Source organism: Hyla sarda, chromosome 3, assembly GCF_029499605.1.
Source record: "Hyla sarda isolate aHylSar1 chromosome 3, aHylSar1.hap1, whole genome shotgun sequence".
In the NCBI taxonomy this organism is placed as follows: Eukaryota; Metazoa; Chordata; class Amphibia; order Anura; family Hylidae; genus Hyla; species Hyla sarda.
Genome location: NC_079191.1, coordinates 216,332,371 through 216,347,271, shown reverse-complemented (window position 1 = coordinate 216,347,271; position 14,901 = coordinate 216,332,371). Strand labels below are relative to the sequence as shown.

Genomic DNA, 14,901 nt, shown 5'->3' with positions numbered 1-14,901 from the left:
AATAAGAGGAGGGGATTTGGGGTCATATATATAAAACCCAATGTGTGTATGTGTGTTTGTGTGTGTGTATGTGTATGTTCCAGCATCACGTCCAAACGGCTAAAGATATTAACATGAAGCTTGGCACATACGTTACTTATATGTCAACAACAAACATAGGGTAGGTGACTTAACCCTTAGTCACCTCCATTTGCCAGGGTTGGGGTTTTTGTTTAAAGTCCCATACAAGTCTATGGGAGATATATGTTACTGCATAACTTCCAAACGGCTGGAGATATTTCGATAATACTTGTTCACATGTTACTTATATGTCCACTTAAAATATAGGATAGTTAATTTAACCCTTAACTACCCCGGTTTTTGAGGGTCAGGGTTTTTGTTTAAAGCAAATCAATGGGAAATGTATGTATGGCTGGAGATATTTCAATACCTGGTACACATATTACAGGTCGGGATAAGAGGACAGGATATAAGGTTGGGATAGGAGGTCGGGATAGGAGGTCGATATAGGATGTCGAGATAGGAGGTCGAGATAGGAGAAAGGGATATGAGGACGGGATATGAGGACTGGATATGAGGACAGGATATGAGGACGGGATATGAGGACGGGATATGAGGTCGGGATATGAGGTCGGGATATGTGGCCGGGATATGAGGATGGGATATGAGGACGGGATATGAGGTCAGGATATGAGGTAGGGATATGAGGACGGGATATGTGATGCAGACTGACACTATGGCCGTAGTATGGCTGGAAGGCCAATCTGAGATGGCTCTTACTGAGAATGATCAAGTGTAGGGTGGGAGTCATTCCTCACAATCCAGGTCGGCTTTTGTTGGCCTTAAAGCTATTCTGCCTCACCAGCTGAGGGGGATTTGCTAGTTGCAGCTCACACTGCCAGAGAAAGCTGTGTGTGGAGTTCTTCCCTGTGGTTGCTTCAAGAGTGGAAGCTGCTGAACAGCATAGCTGGAGGCCTGGAAAAGTTTTGCTTGATGCCGCATGGCAGAAACTCAGGTGTGAACAAACACCTAGGAAATTCAGGTGGACTTTTGTAATGTTTTCCCTTTGTTCTGTATTAAAGACTGTTTGCCATGGGCTTAGTGTGAATAAAACACTGAACTTTGATTTGGAAAGCACTGTCTCCTTGCCTCTCTACTGCAACTGCACCTATCTGTAAGAGCGAGTCATCACAATATATAAAACTCAAGGGGGGAGATTTATCACAACCTTTCCAGAGGAAAAGTTGCCTAGTTGCCCATAGCAACCAATTAGATTGCTTCTTATATTTTTGGCAAGGCCTCTGCAAAATGAATGAAGCAATCTGATTGGTATGGGCAACTAGGCAACTTTTCCTTTGCACAGGTTTTGTTAAATCTCCCCCAATGTGTGTATGTATGTGTGTACGTGTGTATGTTCCAGCATCACTTCCAAACGGCTAAAGATATTAACATGAAACTTGGTACACGTTACTTATATGTAAACAACAAACATAGGATAGGTAATTTAACCCTTTCACACCCCCATTTGTGAGAGTCCAGGTTTTTGTTTTAACTCAATAACGACCATGGACGTCTATGCTTGTCCAATGGCCGTTAACGGGGTATGACGCGGGCTCTCGACTCGAGCCGCGTCATACCGGCCGGCCCCCAGCTGATTCCTGTAGCTGGGGACCGGCGTTAATAGCCAACATGCGGCGATCGCCGCGGCCGGCTATTAATCCTTTAGATAGGTCTAAAGGTGCCTGTATCCATTCCCTGGTGGTCCAGTGGGGTGGATCGCCCCCCCCCTGCAGCGTGATCGCGGAGGGGCGATCCACTTCTGAGGTAGCCTGAGGGCTTACCTCTCCTGCTGCGGTCCCTCCGGTGCCCAGAATGATAAAGCCTGGCAGGACCAGGCTTTAAACATAAAAAGTAATTCACACTTGACAACAATATGCATTTTTAAGAAATGCTTTTAGTAGTTTCAACTTCTTAGTACAAAATCGGAGCAATCTCCATTATTTGAAAGTAAAAAGATACAAAAGTTACTTCACCCACAGTGCTCACTAATAAACGTCCGACAGTCCTGATCCAGCAGCCAGTATAGTTTCACCCTTTTACGGGCATATTGGAGCTGGTCTTCCTTCCTCTCATGAAGGGGTAGACAGGTGAGTGTTTGCCGGACACTTCCGACATTTCGGAGGACACACTCCCTTTCTCAAGTAACCCTATCGTGCACCCATTACATAGCATTCATATCTCGCGAGAGCTGATTTCTGAAAGTGAAAGTTTTCATATTAAAATATGGGCACACGCATGCTTCATAATTAAAAACATTCCATCACAGCAATATTAAGTTAGATGTTAACAACAACTTACAGGAAAACTGAGAAATTGCATAATTCGTTGAGCCCATCTAGACTCAGAGAGTTTAAAGTTTCTATCCAATACACTTCTCATTGTAGTCATTTTCTTTTAATTTTCTCTTCTCAGTCACCTTCTATCTCTTCAATAACCAACCAGCGTAATTCCCTGACTTGATGACCAAAATCATAAAAATGTTTTGCTACTCCTGTTTCATCGAACTTATTCCCTATTTCTATCTGGCTTGAACCTCCTTTCATATTCCGGATTGCGCATCGATGTTCATTAATCCGGCATTTTATATTCCTCATCCTCTGCCCCACATAAACTTGTCCACAGGGACATTTTAACATGTAAACTAAATGTTTAGAGTTGCAATTGTACCAGCCTTTTATAGGAATTTTAGTACCTGTTAATGGATGACAAATCACATCAGTTTTTATAATGCTGTTACAATTTTGGCAACTCAAACATGGGAACGTTCCTTTCTTTTTTGCACATAAAAATGAATGTCATTTTTATATATACAGGTAGGGTATCATTTTAATTGTATGGACCTACAGAATAATGTACGGCGTAGAAATGGAAGCCCACAAAATTTACAAAATTGTGTTTTTTCTTCAATTTTGTCGCATAATTATGTTTTCTTCCCTTTCGCCGTAGATTTTTGGGTAAAATGACTGATGTCATTACAAAGTAGAATTGGTGGCGCAAAAAATAAGCCCTCATATGGATTTTTAGGTGCAAAATTTAAAGGGTTATGATTTTTAAAAGGTAAGGAGGAAAAAACAAAAGTGCAAAAACAGAAAGGGGTTAAATCCCATACAAGTCTATGGGAAATATTTGTTACTGCATAACTTCCAAACGGCTGGAGATATTTTGATAATACGGCATCCATTTTAGGACATTGTCAGTCATCAGCTGTAATTCCATCCCACCTCCTCCCTCAGACCAATCTCTGTCAGTCATCAGCCGCAACTCAGTCCCCCATTAGGTGAAACAGGATCCCGCCTCTTCCCTCACACCAATCCTCTGTCAGTCGTCAGCCACAACTCCCTCCTCCCTCATCCGAAACTCCCTCATCCAAAACGCTGTCACCCCTCAGACGATTTTCCCTCAGTCAAAACTTCCTGCCACATAGCAGAGTTGATGCTGCACAGCATGTATAGCAGAGTAAAAACTGTGAAACTTGCACGTGTACTGCAGACACTACATGTGCTACAGTCTGTATATCAGAACTGACACTGAAAAGCATGTACAGCAGAACTCAGGAAACAGTATTTTCCAAATCAAAGCTCAGTGTTTTATTCACACTTATCTCACAGCAAACAGTCTTTAAATGCAGAAGAAAGGAAAACGTAACAAAAGTCCTTTAGTGTTTGTTCACACATCAGACCATGCCATGCGACATCAAGCAAGGCTTTTCCAGGTCTCAAGGCAGGCTGCTCACCAGCTTCCAACCTTGGAGCAAACGTAGGGAAGAACTCCACTCTCAGCTCTCTCTGAGAGTGTGAGCTGCAACTAGCAAATCCCCCTCAGCTGGTGAAACAGGTTGCCTTTAAGGCCAACAAAAGGCAACGTGGATTGTGGGGAATGACCCCCACCCTGCACTTGGTCATTCCCAGTAAGAGCCATTCCGGATTGGCCTTCCAGCCATACTACGGCCATAGTGTCAGTCTGCATTGCAGCACAGACACTGAATGAATATCGGCTCTTACTTTACCAAAGCCAGGAGCCTTGGTGACACATATCGCCCATCCAACACAATACCTTTCACCTTCTCTCACTTGCTTCCTACCTACCTTGCACCTGTGTTCCCGACCTACTGTCATCTTGCCACTTCCTTCCAGTCTCTTTCTGTGCCACGCCAGCTCCCAGCTACCTGTGTGGACGAGTCACGCCAGGGATAGTGACCTGGGAGCCGCCTGCCGCAGCAAGACCATCCCACTTTGCGGCGGGCTCTGATGAAAACCTGTGGCACCTTAGACTCCACTCCCTGGCACGGCTCACGTCATCATCCACACAGGCCCAGAGGGTCCACCACCTGCCGTATCCCTTTACAGTAAGATCCGGCAGTGGATCCCGCTGGGGTGCCTTTGCCAGATGTCTCGGATCTTTCCACCATCGTGGCTTAGCAGTCGCAGCAGTTAGCCCATCAGGCACAACAACTGGATCAACTTTCAGCCATGGTGCAACAGCTCCTTGCCGCTCAGCAGCAGCCACTTGTTCCTGAGCCTCGTGTTTCTGCAGCTTCCTCCGGGACCAAATTTCATCTGTCCTTGCCTTCAAAGTATGACAGAGATCCCAAGCTGTGTACAGGCTTTGTGACACATTGTGATAATGCGACCCTGAGGAAGTCACTAGTTAGTGACGGAACACGTGGGGACCTTTCTGGGGGTACACTGGCCCTTATGATTGTGTGATGTATCTCTATTTCCTCCCTTGCATGCTTACTTTAGTGTAACTGTTTACAACTACTCAGCTGCTATTGTTCACCTTGTTGCCACTTGGTATACTCTTGCTTTGACTGTGCACTTAAATATATTTATTTTGATATAGCTTCTGTTGATATTATTCAATTGTATTGTGCAATATTGTGGGGGTTGCAGGATATTTGAGGGAGTGTGTGTTGTAAAATTGAGATCTAGCAGGTGTCCCTTGGGGGGGGAGCTTCCAGGACTCCGGAGTTCCCCTCTGTGGCTGAGGGTGGCTAGGAGATTATGCCTTCTCATTGTAAATGCTTTTATCATGTGAGGCTATTTTGGTGTGATTTCTATAATAAAATGATTGTTTGCATATTAATTGGTGTGCACTTCTTTTATGCACATGCTTTTCTTGTTCGGTAGTTTAGTATATATACCAGAAGCATTGGTAGCACTCGTCTGGTTATATTGGGTAGAGCCCATGGCTCTTTGATTAGTCAGTGTTCTATCCATCTTGAACTCATGGCGGATTTGTTCCCGACGAAGCATGCTAAAGTAGCGTTTGTGTTCAGTCTACTGTCTGGAAAAGTTTTGGCCTGGGCTACTCCTCTCTGGGATCGTAGAGATCCGGTCTCCTTGAACCTGTCAGCCTTCCAGAATTCCGCAATGCTTTTGAAGAACCCGTGCGAGCCTCCTCTGCCGAGACGGCTATACTGAACCTTTGCCAAGGGAACTCCTCCATTGGCAACTATGCGGTTCAGTTCCGCACTCTTACCTCTGAACTTTCTTGGAACGACGAGGCCTTGTGTGCTACTTTTAAAAAAGGACTTTCCTCTCGACTCAAGGATGCTCTCGCTGCATGGGATTCTCCGAATAACATGAGCGAACTTATCCATTTAGCCACTCGAATAGATGTGCGTTTTGCCGAGAGGCAGGAAAAACTTCCTTTGGAAAAAGAACCTGCCCGAACATGCCGATTACCTTGTCTGGCACCCGTGTTCCAACATCCACTTCTACTGTCTTCTTTCCCTCCTGCCGAAGAGGCTATGGAAGTGGACCGTTTTCGCTTAATGCAGCAGGAAAGATCCCTTCGACGCAATGAGAATTTGTGTATTGTGCCAGTCCGGAGCACTTTCTCAAAGACTCTACTGTATGTCCTCCGAGTTCGGGAGAACTCTCTCATCTTGGACAAGTTGGAGTGGCATCCCTTGATGGGAATATTTCCTCTCTTGACTTGACCACCCCGGTTCAAGTGTTTACCTCTGCCAAGACTTCTTTCATCGCTTCTGCTCTTTTGGACTCCGGTTCTGCAGGTAACTTCATTGGTGCCTCCCAGGTCCATAAGCACCGTCTTCCAGTGTCTCGGCTTGCCAAGCCCTTCTACATCTCTTCTGTTAATGGACAAAATCTGATCTTTAAGGTGCAATTTCGCACGGAACCTCTCGTCATGCAAGTAGGAAATTTGCATAAGGAAAAAATTGAGTTCTGTGTGCTACCACATTATACTTCGGAGCTTCTTCTTGGTCTTCCTTGGCTTCGACGTCATTCTCCACATCTTGACTGGACATCTGGTGAAATCACTTGTTGGGGACAATATCACCAAGATTACTGTCTTGTTCCTCCAGTGATACCTTCCGTGCCTGTTAAACTCAGATGTAAAGTCTTGAATTGGGGACATTCTTCCTTGCCAGTTGGTCACCTTAGAAGACGGAAGAATCCACGACAGAAGCCTGCAAGTTCCTTACAGCCTTTGCCCATTCCAGAAATCACCTGGTCTCATGTAGTGGGGAACTCTCTGAATTACAAAGAAGAGGGGGAGACCAAAGGGGGGGTACTGTAACGCCTGCACTCTGGCCGGACATGCCGGACGTGAGCACTCTTTGATCATGTCCCCGCTGCCAGAGGGGCTGGGATTCACATCACATGATGCACCCGCATGCGAATCCCAGTCCATCAATCACCTCCCGCCTCTCTGTGTCCTCGCAGCCCCGACGCGCGTACCCCCCCTCCTAGGGTGCGTGCGTGCCGGAGCTCTCATTCTTCAAGGGCCAGCTCTCACTTAATTAAGTGTCTACACCTGCATCCTGGTCCTTAAATATCAGCTCCTTCCTTGGTTCCCTGCCAGATATTTGGTTGTCTATTGCCATAGTGAAAGTTCTGTGTCTCCGTTACTGTGTACCTGTTCCTTGCTACCTACCTACCCTGCACCTGTGTTCCTGCCCTGACCTACTGTCATCTTGCAACGTCCGACCCGTCTCCTTCTGTGCCACGCCACCTCCCAGCTACCTGTGTGGACGAGTCATGCTAGGGGTAGCAACCTGGGTGCCGCCTGCCGCAGCAAGACCATCCCACTTTGCGGCGGGCTCTGGTGAAAACCAGCGGGACCTTAGAATCCGCTTCTTGGCACGGCTCACGACATCATTCACACAGGCCCAGAGGAATCAGCCACCTGCCATATCCTGTTTCAATATATATATATATATATATATATATATATATATATATATTTATGTATGATATATGTTGGAATGATCACCTATCACATATATTATACATTGAAAATACTTGGCAGCATCAATGACCAAAATTCACAAATCTACCGCATGTCACCATTGAAAAAATTACAGAATATTGTAAAATAAAAAGAAATTTGAATAGACTCTCGGGTAATAATGCTTTGCATTTGAGCATTCGTCTTGTCATATCAATGTGAAATTGTAAAGTACTGCAGAATCTGTTGGGGCTATATAAATAAAATTATTATTATTGTGTGATTACATAAAGGGTAACCTCAATGGCCTTCCCTACGCGTTGTACTAACTTCGCCATTATCTTACACTTTAGATTATCTAATGTAAACAATGACAAATATACAGATTTTGCTATTCATCTGTGTAACAATTGCTTTTAAAATAAATGAGAGGCTTGAAAATAGAAGCATGCTTTAATGTTAAAGGATTCTGCAAGGCTTGTACACAAAAAAAGGATAGCTGGCAATATAACCCTTTGATGTTCTACTGTACTCATAAACCCGTTATACAACTAAAATCCCATTGAAAGCATTCTTTCTAATACATAATCTGACATGAGTATTATATGTCCTGGAAAATGTCCTTTAGCAACTCTAACTATATTAGTCACCATAGTGATATATTGCGGTTCTAGGTATAAAGGGCAAAGCTTCCTTCATGCAGACATCTGTTATTTTCAGACATTCAACATCTTTATCTCACATATGCTTATATTTTTACAACTAGCACATTTATACTTATGGAAGAATGTAGCGCTGTTGATAGACTTTGGTGTGATATGTATTGATATATTAATCCTCATTAATATTAATACTTAAAGGGGTACTCCAGTGGAAAACATTTGTTTAAATCAATAGGCGCCAGAAAGTTTGACCAATTTGTAAATTACTTCAATTTAAAAATCTAAACCCTTCCAGTGCTTAACAGCAGCTGTATGCTCCACAGGAAGTTCCTTTCTTTTCTGTCTGACCACAGTGCTCTCTGCTGACACCTCTGTCCATGTCAGGAACTGTTTAGAGCAGGAGAGGTTTTACTATGGGGATTTGCTCCTGCTTTGGACAGTTCCTGACATGGACAGAGGTGTCAGCAGAGAGCACTGTGGTCAGACAGAAAATAAATTCACAAAGAAAAGAACTTCCTCTGTAGTATACAGCAGCTGATAAGTACTGGAAGGATTGAGACTTTTAATAGAAGTAATTTACAAATCTATTTAACTTTCTGGCACCAGTTGATTTAAAAAAAAAAAATGTTTTCCACCGGAGTACCCCTTTAACTCAAAGCTAATGAAAGTAACTTAACTTGTTGCCTGTAAAGCTACAAAACCTATACTCTTCTTACCAGTTACCCATACATGAAAAATTGCACTTAGTTTTATATTGCTTGTGCTTCCAGTAACTATTTTAGTTTTATGTTCTTTTCCTATCACATGGTTTTATCTCATCCTTTAGCTGACACACTTAGTGAGGGCATATGGAGATAGACATCGCTAGTGGTCATTAGAGTCTTTATATTTCTATATATCAGTAATTAAACTTTACCATAACACCCCATAACTAGCTAAACAAATCTATAAGTTCTCATTTATAAGAGAGAACATCTTTACATAAATTAGTTTTTTTTATACAGAAACAAAGCTGAAGCAAGCATCCACCAGGTCCCCTTGCCTTTCCATGCAGCCAGCATTGAGTCCACCATTGTGCAGTCACCATTGAGTCCACCATTGTGCAGTCACCATTGAGTTCACCATTGTGCAGTCACCATTGAGTTCACCATTGTGCAGTCAACCCCATGCAATCACAATATCTACACTTTCCCATCAGAATATCCAGTCATACGTTACAAAGACATCATACGTCACAAAGACATCTCTTGAATTTAAAAAAATGTGTTCATTGTTACAAATAGCAGAAATCTTCCCTCTGTTCTTTTTCTCCAATCTAGTTTATAGTTCATAGTCTAGGAGTATCATAGGGATATTGCAGGGAAAGTGAGGTTTAATGGTGTTAGTGTAAAGTTTAGGGAATGATCTAGGGAAAGATTAGAGAGAGCTCCTGCCTGCACTTGTATTGGTTCCTGATTGTCATCTTCTATTTCTTTCTTGGCTTTCTATTTCTTTCTTCTTTCTTTCTTTCTTTCTTTCTTTCTTTCATCCTCATTATCATTTGTTTGCATCATAATGTAATCTATCATCTCAAGTTACAGACATCTAATGTTGAGTTACCAAACTCATTTTTGTTACTTTCCAGCTCTCCTGTAAGTCTTGGAGGTTGAAAGCAACAGTTAGGAACCGGGAAAGGAGACCGCTGTAGGTGAAGCTCAATTTTGCTGTCTAGCAACCAGTTTTATAACAATGTACATTAATCATTATATACTACATTTTTATGGAGTTTTATTTGACCAGAACTCTTCCACTAGGCATCTTATCCCCTATCCATGCATGTCTGTAGGGTGGGATGGGGGGCGTGACGTGACATCTCGAGGGGGTGTAACGTGATGTCATGACCACTGCTGCTGGAACCCAGCATTCGTTCAGAATGCTGGGTGCTGCGCTGAGATTGTGGGGATCCCCTATTCTTTGGCGGTGTACCCTTTTAATCCTTTTATGATGGAGCAAATTTTCATTTTTGCGTTTTTTCTTTTTTCCTCTTTGCCTTTTAAAATGTATAACTCTTTAAATTTTTTGAATCTACAAGCCCATATGATAGCTTATTTTTGTAGTGCCAAGTGTATTTTGTAATGACATTATAAATTTTACCACCGAAGGAAAAAAAAAATATCTGTGGGGCAAAATGTAAAAAAAAAAAAACACAATTTTGATTAGTTGAGAGAGGCTTCTTCTTAGACCATTTACCATATGGTCAAGCTAACATGATATCTTTATTATTCCCTTCAGTATTATTACGACAATACCCAATTTGTTTAGTTTTCCTCATGCTTTACTAGTTTTAAAAATTCTAAATTGCCATTTGATTAACTTTCTTCTTATTTTTCTGTATAGGGGGCTGTATGGTAACAAATTATTTGTGTCATGAGCTGAAGTTTTTATCGATGTCATTTCTGCTATTCTTCATGCTGTTTCATTAACATAATATTTTGATCGTTCGGACATGATTGCATGCGGTGATGCCAAATGTGTTCATGTCTATAATAGAAAAGTTTTTTTTTAAATTCAAACTATTACATGCACTATTATACCTTTCGATTGTGAACACTTTTCACTGCTATTTCATAGTATAGCATTGATCAATGTTATTGTTGCTTTTCTTCACCAGCCTGTAAAGCAGCCTGGAAAAGCAAAGTCAATATCAGACAGCACGGGTCCAAGTAGGGACACTCTGGCCATCTTGTTAGCTGATGGGGAACCTGTGATCGCACTACTGAGTCCCGATGAATTTAGATCCTGTGATTGATTTTAAAGAGGATCTGTAGCCAACTCAAATAAAATTAGATGTTACTGTCATTAAATAGCTTAGGTTGTCCTGGTCATTTGCCTTTTTAGTTTGTCCACCAATTCAGGAAATCAGTCAGATGTGCGGGACTTAATAAATAAAATGATAATCAGGTGATGGGCAGGATTATACAGTCATGGGGTGTAATTGTTGTACATTGATGGGTGTGTATGCCCCATCACCTCATGGTCACTCCTATGATTAAAATGATTAAAATAACCATAACTTTAGGATCAAATAATCTCGAAATAATTTAATTTTGTTTGACAGACTGGCCATCAATTGGGGCTCTTCCACCATAATAGGCATGACAGGTAGACATGACAGGTAGAACGATACTCTCAAGATAGGAATGAAGATATTACATATCATCTGTGACTTGAATTGGCAAAATACCAACTGTTCATTCCTAATCTGTTTAGTTAAAATATTTGATATACACTAAATGAATACATGCTTTTATTATATCCCATGCTAGACTTTGGGATGCAGAGTCTTCAATAAATTAGATATTCTCTTAAATGTTAGCACGCTATACAAGGAGTACTTTGGAGAAAAAAAAGGTTTCAAATCAACTGGTGAAAGTAAGTTATATTTCTCTTTAAAAACTCAAGCCTTCCAGTACTTGAGTAATCAGCTGCTGTATGCTCAGAAGAAAGTTGTGTAGTTCTTTCCAGTCTGAACACAATGCTTTGACATGGGGATTTGCTACTGCTTTGGATAGTTCCTAACATGGACAGAGGTAGCAGCAGAGAGCACAGTGCCTAACTGGAAAGAACTACACAACTTCCTCTGGGGCATACAGCACCTGAAAAGTACTGAAAGGGTTAATGTATTTAATTTTTTTTCTTTTATAAAAGTAACTGAAAAATCTGTGTAACTTTCTGTCCCCAGTTGATTTGAAACTAAGTCCATCTGAGATACATAGGGTGTCACTGAATAATTACATATCTCCTATTCAATTTGGACTAAATAATACATATATAATACAAGAACACGAGTGCCTATGTAATCCCAGGCTCTTTGTCCATCACATATTTTCTAAAGCAATTGCTCTAAGAATTCTGTCAATAGTGAGAGAAGGAATACAGTTGTCTAAGGGTAAGTGTATATGTGCTCAAAATGTAAGGCAGGATCTAAATTTTATAGTAATTTCAATCCCATGTTATTAACATTGGGGTATTTGGGGCACCCCTTCTTCAGTAGCCATTTATATATTTATAGCTACTGAGGAAGGGGTCGAATACTTTATGCCAAGCACCCTGAAATGCATTTAGCTGAGAAAAAAGACGCATTGTGAGTTTGTGGATTGAAAGCCTGTGTCAGTCCGAACCACTGAGAGCTGTTTTTACAAATACACTTGCTTATTTGACATCTCTGAGATCTCTCTGTGTGATCCATCTACCTGCTCTAAAAGACACAGCTGCTGTTCCTGAGATCCATCTGCTGCTTTTGCTTTCCATCTAATGCCTCAGCTCCCCGCTGACAACTGCCGCTCCTGTTTTCCACCTACCATTGCCATTGCCTGATGACGTCAGATGCCAACATCACGCGGAACTGCCATCCGTGTGAACACACGCACCTCTGGAGTCTCCGTGTGACAAACATCGGGTCCAGCACAGTCTGGACCAGCTTCACACAGCTCCCGCCAGCGCTTAAAGGTCAGCTTGCGCTCCATTGAGCATAATACTTACAACGAAAGGAGCCAGCATTTATAAATACAGCTGGTAATATATAGCATTACGGCATAGCGGTATAATTATCATATGAGCAGAATATGTAACAGTATATGGACATATATTTAATATTCCATTGTAGATATTGCAATTTGATTGAACTTTGCTTGAACCTTGCCGGACTATCAGTTGGTCATATAACTAAAACTATCCACTCACTCTGAATGATTTTAGTGTATATGTAACTTAATATTCCTCCCACAAGGGCCCTGTGAGGGGAATTTTTATGCATTCATTATTTTATATAAAGAAAGAATTCATTGTTATTTGAAGCACGGTCTTAGTCAAACAGTATTCTATAATTATTATTTCTCACTACCCTAGAGGTTGGGCAATTTTTCTCTTTTTTGCCATATATTGTATATAAACCTTGGGTATCGGTGTTTGCCCATTATAACTCGGATAGTGATTAATTGTGAGCTGCACCATTTTTTCTATTAGTCTACTCTTGTACAGTTTACAGGGCACTTCCATGTATTCTTTCGTATTCTCCCTTACTATCCACTTTAGAATACATATGTCTAAACAGTATTGGTGAGATTATTCAATACCTGTGCATAGGAAAGGCGGATCAGTTGTCCATGGAAACCAATCAGATCGCTTCTTTTACTTTTAGAAGCCTTTTTAAAAAGCAAAAAGGTAATCTGGTTTCTATAGGCAACTGGTCAACTTTTCCTCTGCACAGGCTTCGATAAATTTTTCTTCATAAGTCCTTATGTACTAAAGACTGTCCTAAAAAAAGGCAGAAAAGTCTGCATAATAATGACTTCCAATCCATTTTTTCTTACCTGTATAGTGTCACATTTTATATACATTTTCTGCAATGGGACCATGGAGGCTATTTTGATGTAAATATCAGGGGCGGACTGACCAGCTGGTCCGTTTGGACGCTGCTACTGAGGATCCGGGATACTTGTCCCGGATCCCCAGACAGAAGAGCGCTGCTTTCTGTTGTAAGTGCGGCTCACGCACATACAGCAGAAAGCATCCTCTCTGTGTGAGCCGTATCTGCGGCCTACACAGAGAGGAGATGTGACGTCCGCCCTCACGCAGTGCAGGCATTGATGACTTCAATCATCGGTGCCTGCAATTTTGGTGTTCTCGAGCAAATGCCAAACTTCCTGCATGGTGTTGGGCTGTAAGCACAACCCCCACCTGTGGATGTTGGGCCCCCATACCGACCGCATGGAGTCTGTTTCTGACCGTTTGAGTGGACACATGCACATTTGCGGCCTGTTGGAGGTCATTTTGCATGGCTATGGCAGTGCTCCTCCTGCTCCTCATTGCACAGAGATAACTGTCCTGCCTCCGGGTTGCTGCCCTCCTATGGCCTCCTCCATGTCTCCTGATGTACTGGCCTGTCTCCTTGTAGCGCCTCCATGCTCTGGACACTATGCTGACAGACAAAGCAATCCTTTTTGCCACAGCTCGCATTGATGTGCCATCCTGGATGATCTGCACTACCTGAGCCAATTGTGTGGGTTGTAGACTCCGTCTCATGCCACCACTAGAGTGAAAGCACCGCCAGCATTCAAAAGAGACCAAAACATCAGCCAGGAAGCATAGGAATTGAGAAGTGGTCTGTGGTGATCACCTGCAGAACCACTCCTTTATTGGGGGTGTCTTGCTAATTGCCTATAATTTCCACCTGTTGTCTGGTCCATTTGCACAACAGCATGTGAAATTGATTGTCAAGCAGTGTTGTTTCCTGAGTGGACAGTGCGATTTCACAGAAGTGTGATTGACTTGGAGTTATATTGTGTTGTTTAAGTGTTCCCTTTTTTTTTGAGCTGTGAATATTTAAGATGACACTGCATGCATGATATTTGGACTTAGAAAACATAGCTACTGAGTATATAAACTTCTTAGAGACATGTTGTAGGGACAGGTCAAAACTTTTCATTGGTTGGCGTCTGAGTGTTCAAATGCTAAGAGGACCCTATAGATTTATAGTATGAGACCATCTTGGACACTTCACCTGGCTTACTCTACTGATCAAATCAAATGACAAATCAAATGATCTATCTATATTCTGCTTAAAGGGGTACTCTGGTGGAAAACATTTTTTTAAAAATCAACTGGTGCCAGAAAGTTAAACAGATCTGTAAATTACTTCTATTAAAAAATCTTTACCCTTCCAGTAATTTTTAGCAGCTGTATGCTACAGAGAAAATTCTTTTCTTTTTTAATTTCTTTTTTGTGTTGTCCACAATGCTCTCTGCTGACACCTGATGCCCATATCAGGATCTGTCCAGAGCAGGAGAAAATCCCCATTGCAAACCTATGCTGCTCTGAACAGTTCCTGACACGGACAGAGGTGTCAGAAGAGAGCACTGTGGACAAGATAAAAAAGAAAATAATTTCCTCCATAGCATACAGCTGCTAAAAAGTACTGGAAGGGTAATGATTTTTTAATAGA

General features: G+C 41.9%; 1 long non-coding RNA gene across 1 annotated transcript in view; it reads left to right on the top strand.

The window, feature by feature from the left end:
- Positions 1-10,826, top strand: part of LOC130362103 (uncharacterized) — a 55,210-nt gene extending 44,384 nt beyond the window's left edge. Inside the window, exons 3-4 of the long non-coding RNA XR_008891277.1 lie at positions 9,544-9,602; positions 10,570-10,826. This is a non-coding gene — a long non-coding RNA (uncharacterized LOC130362103). The remainder of the gene's footprint in view (positions 1-9,543; positions 9,603-10,569) is intronic.
- Positions 10,827-14,901: the final 4,075 nt, after the last annotated feature.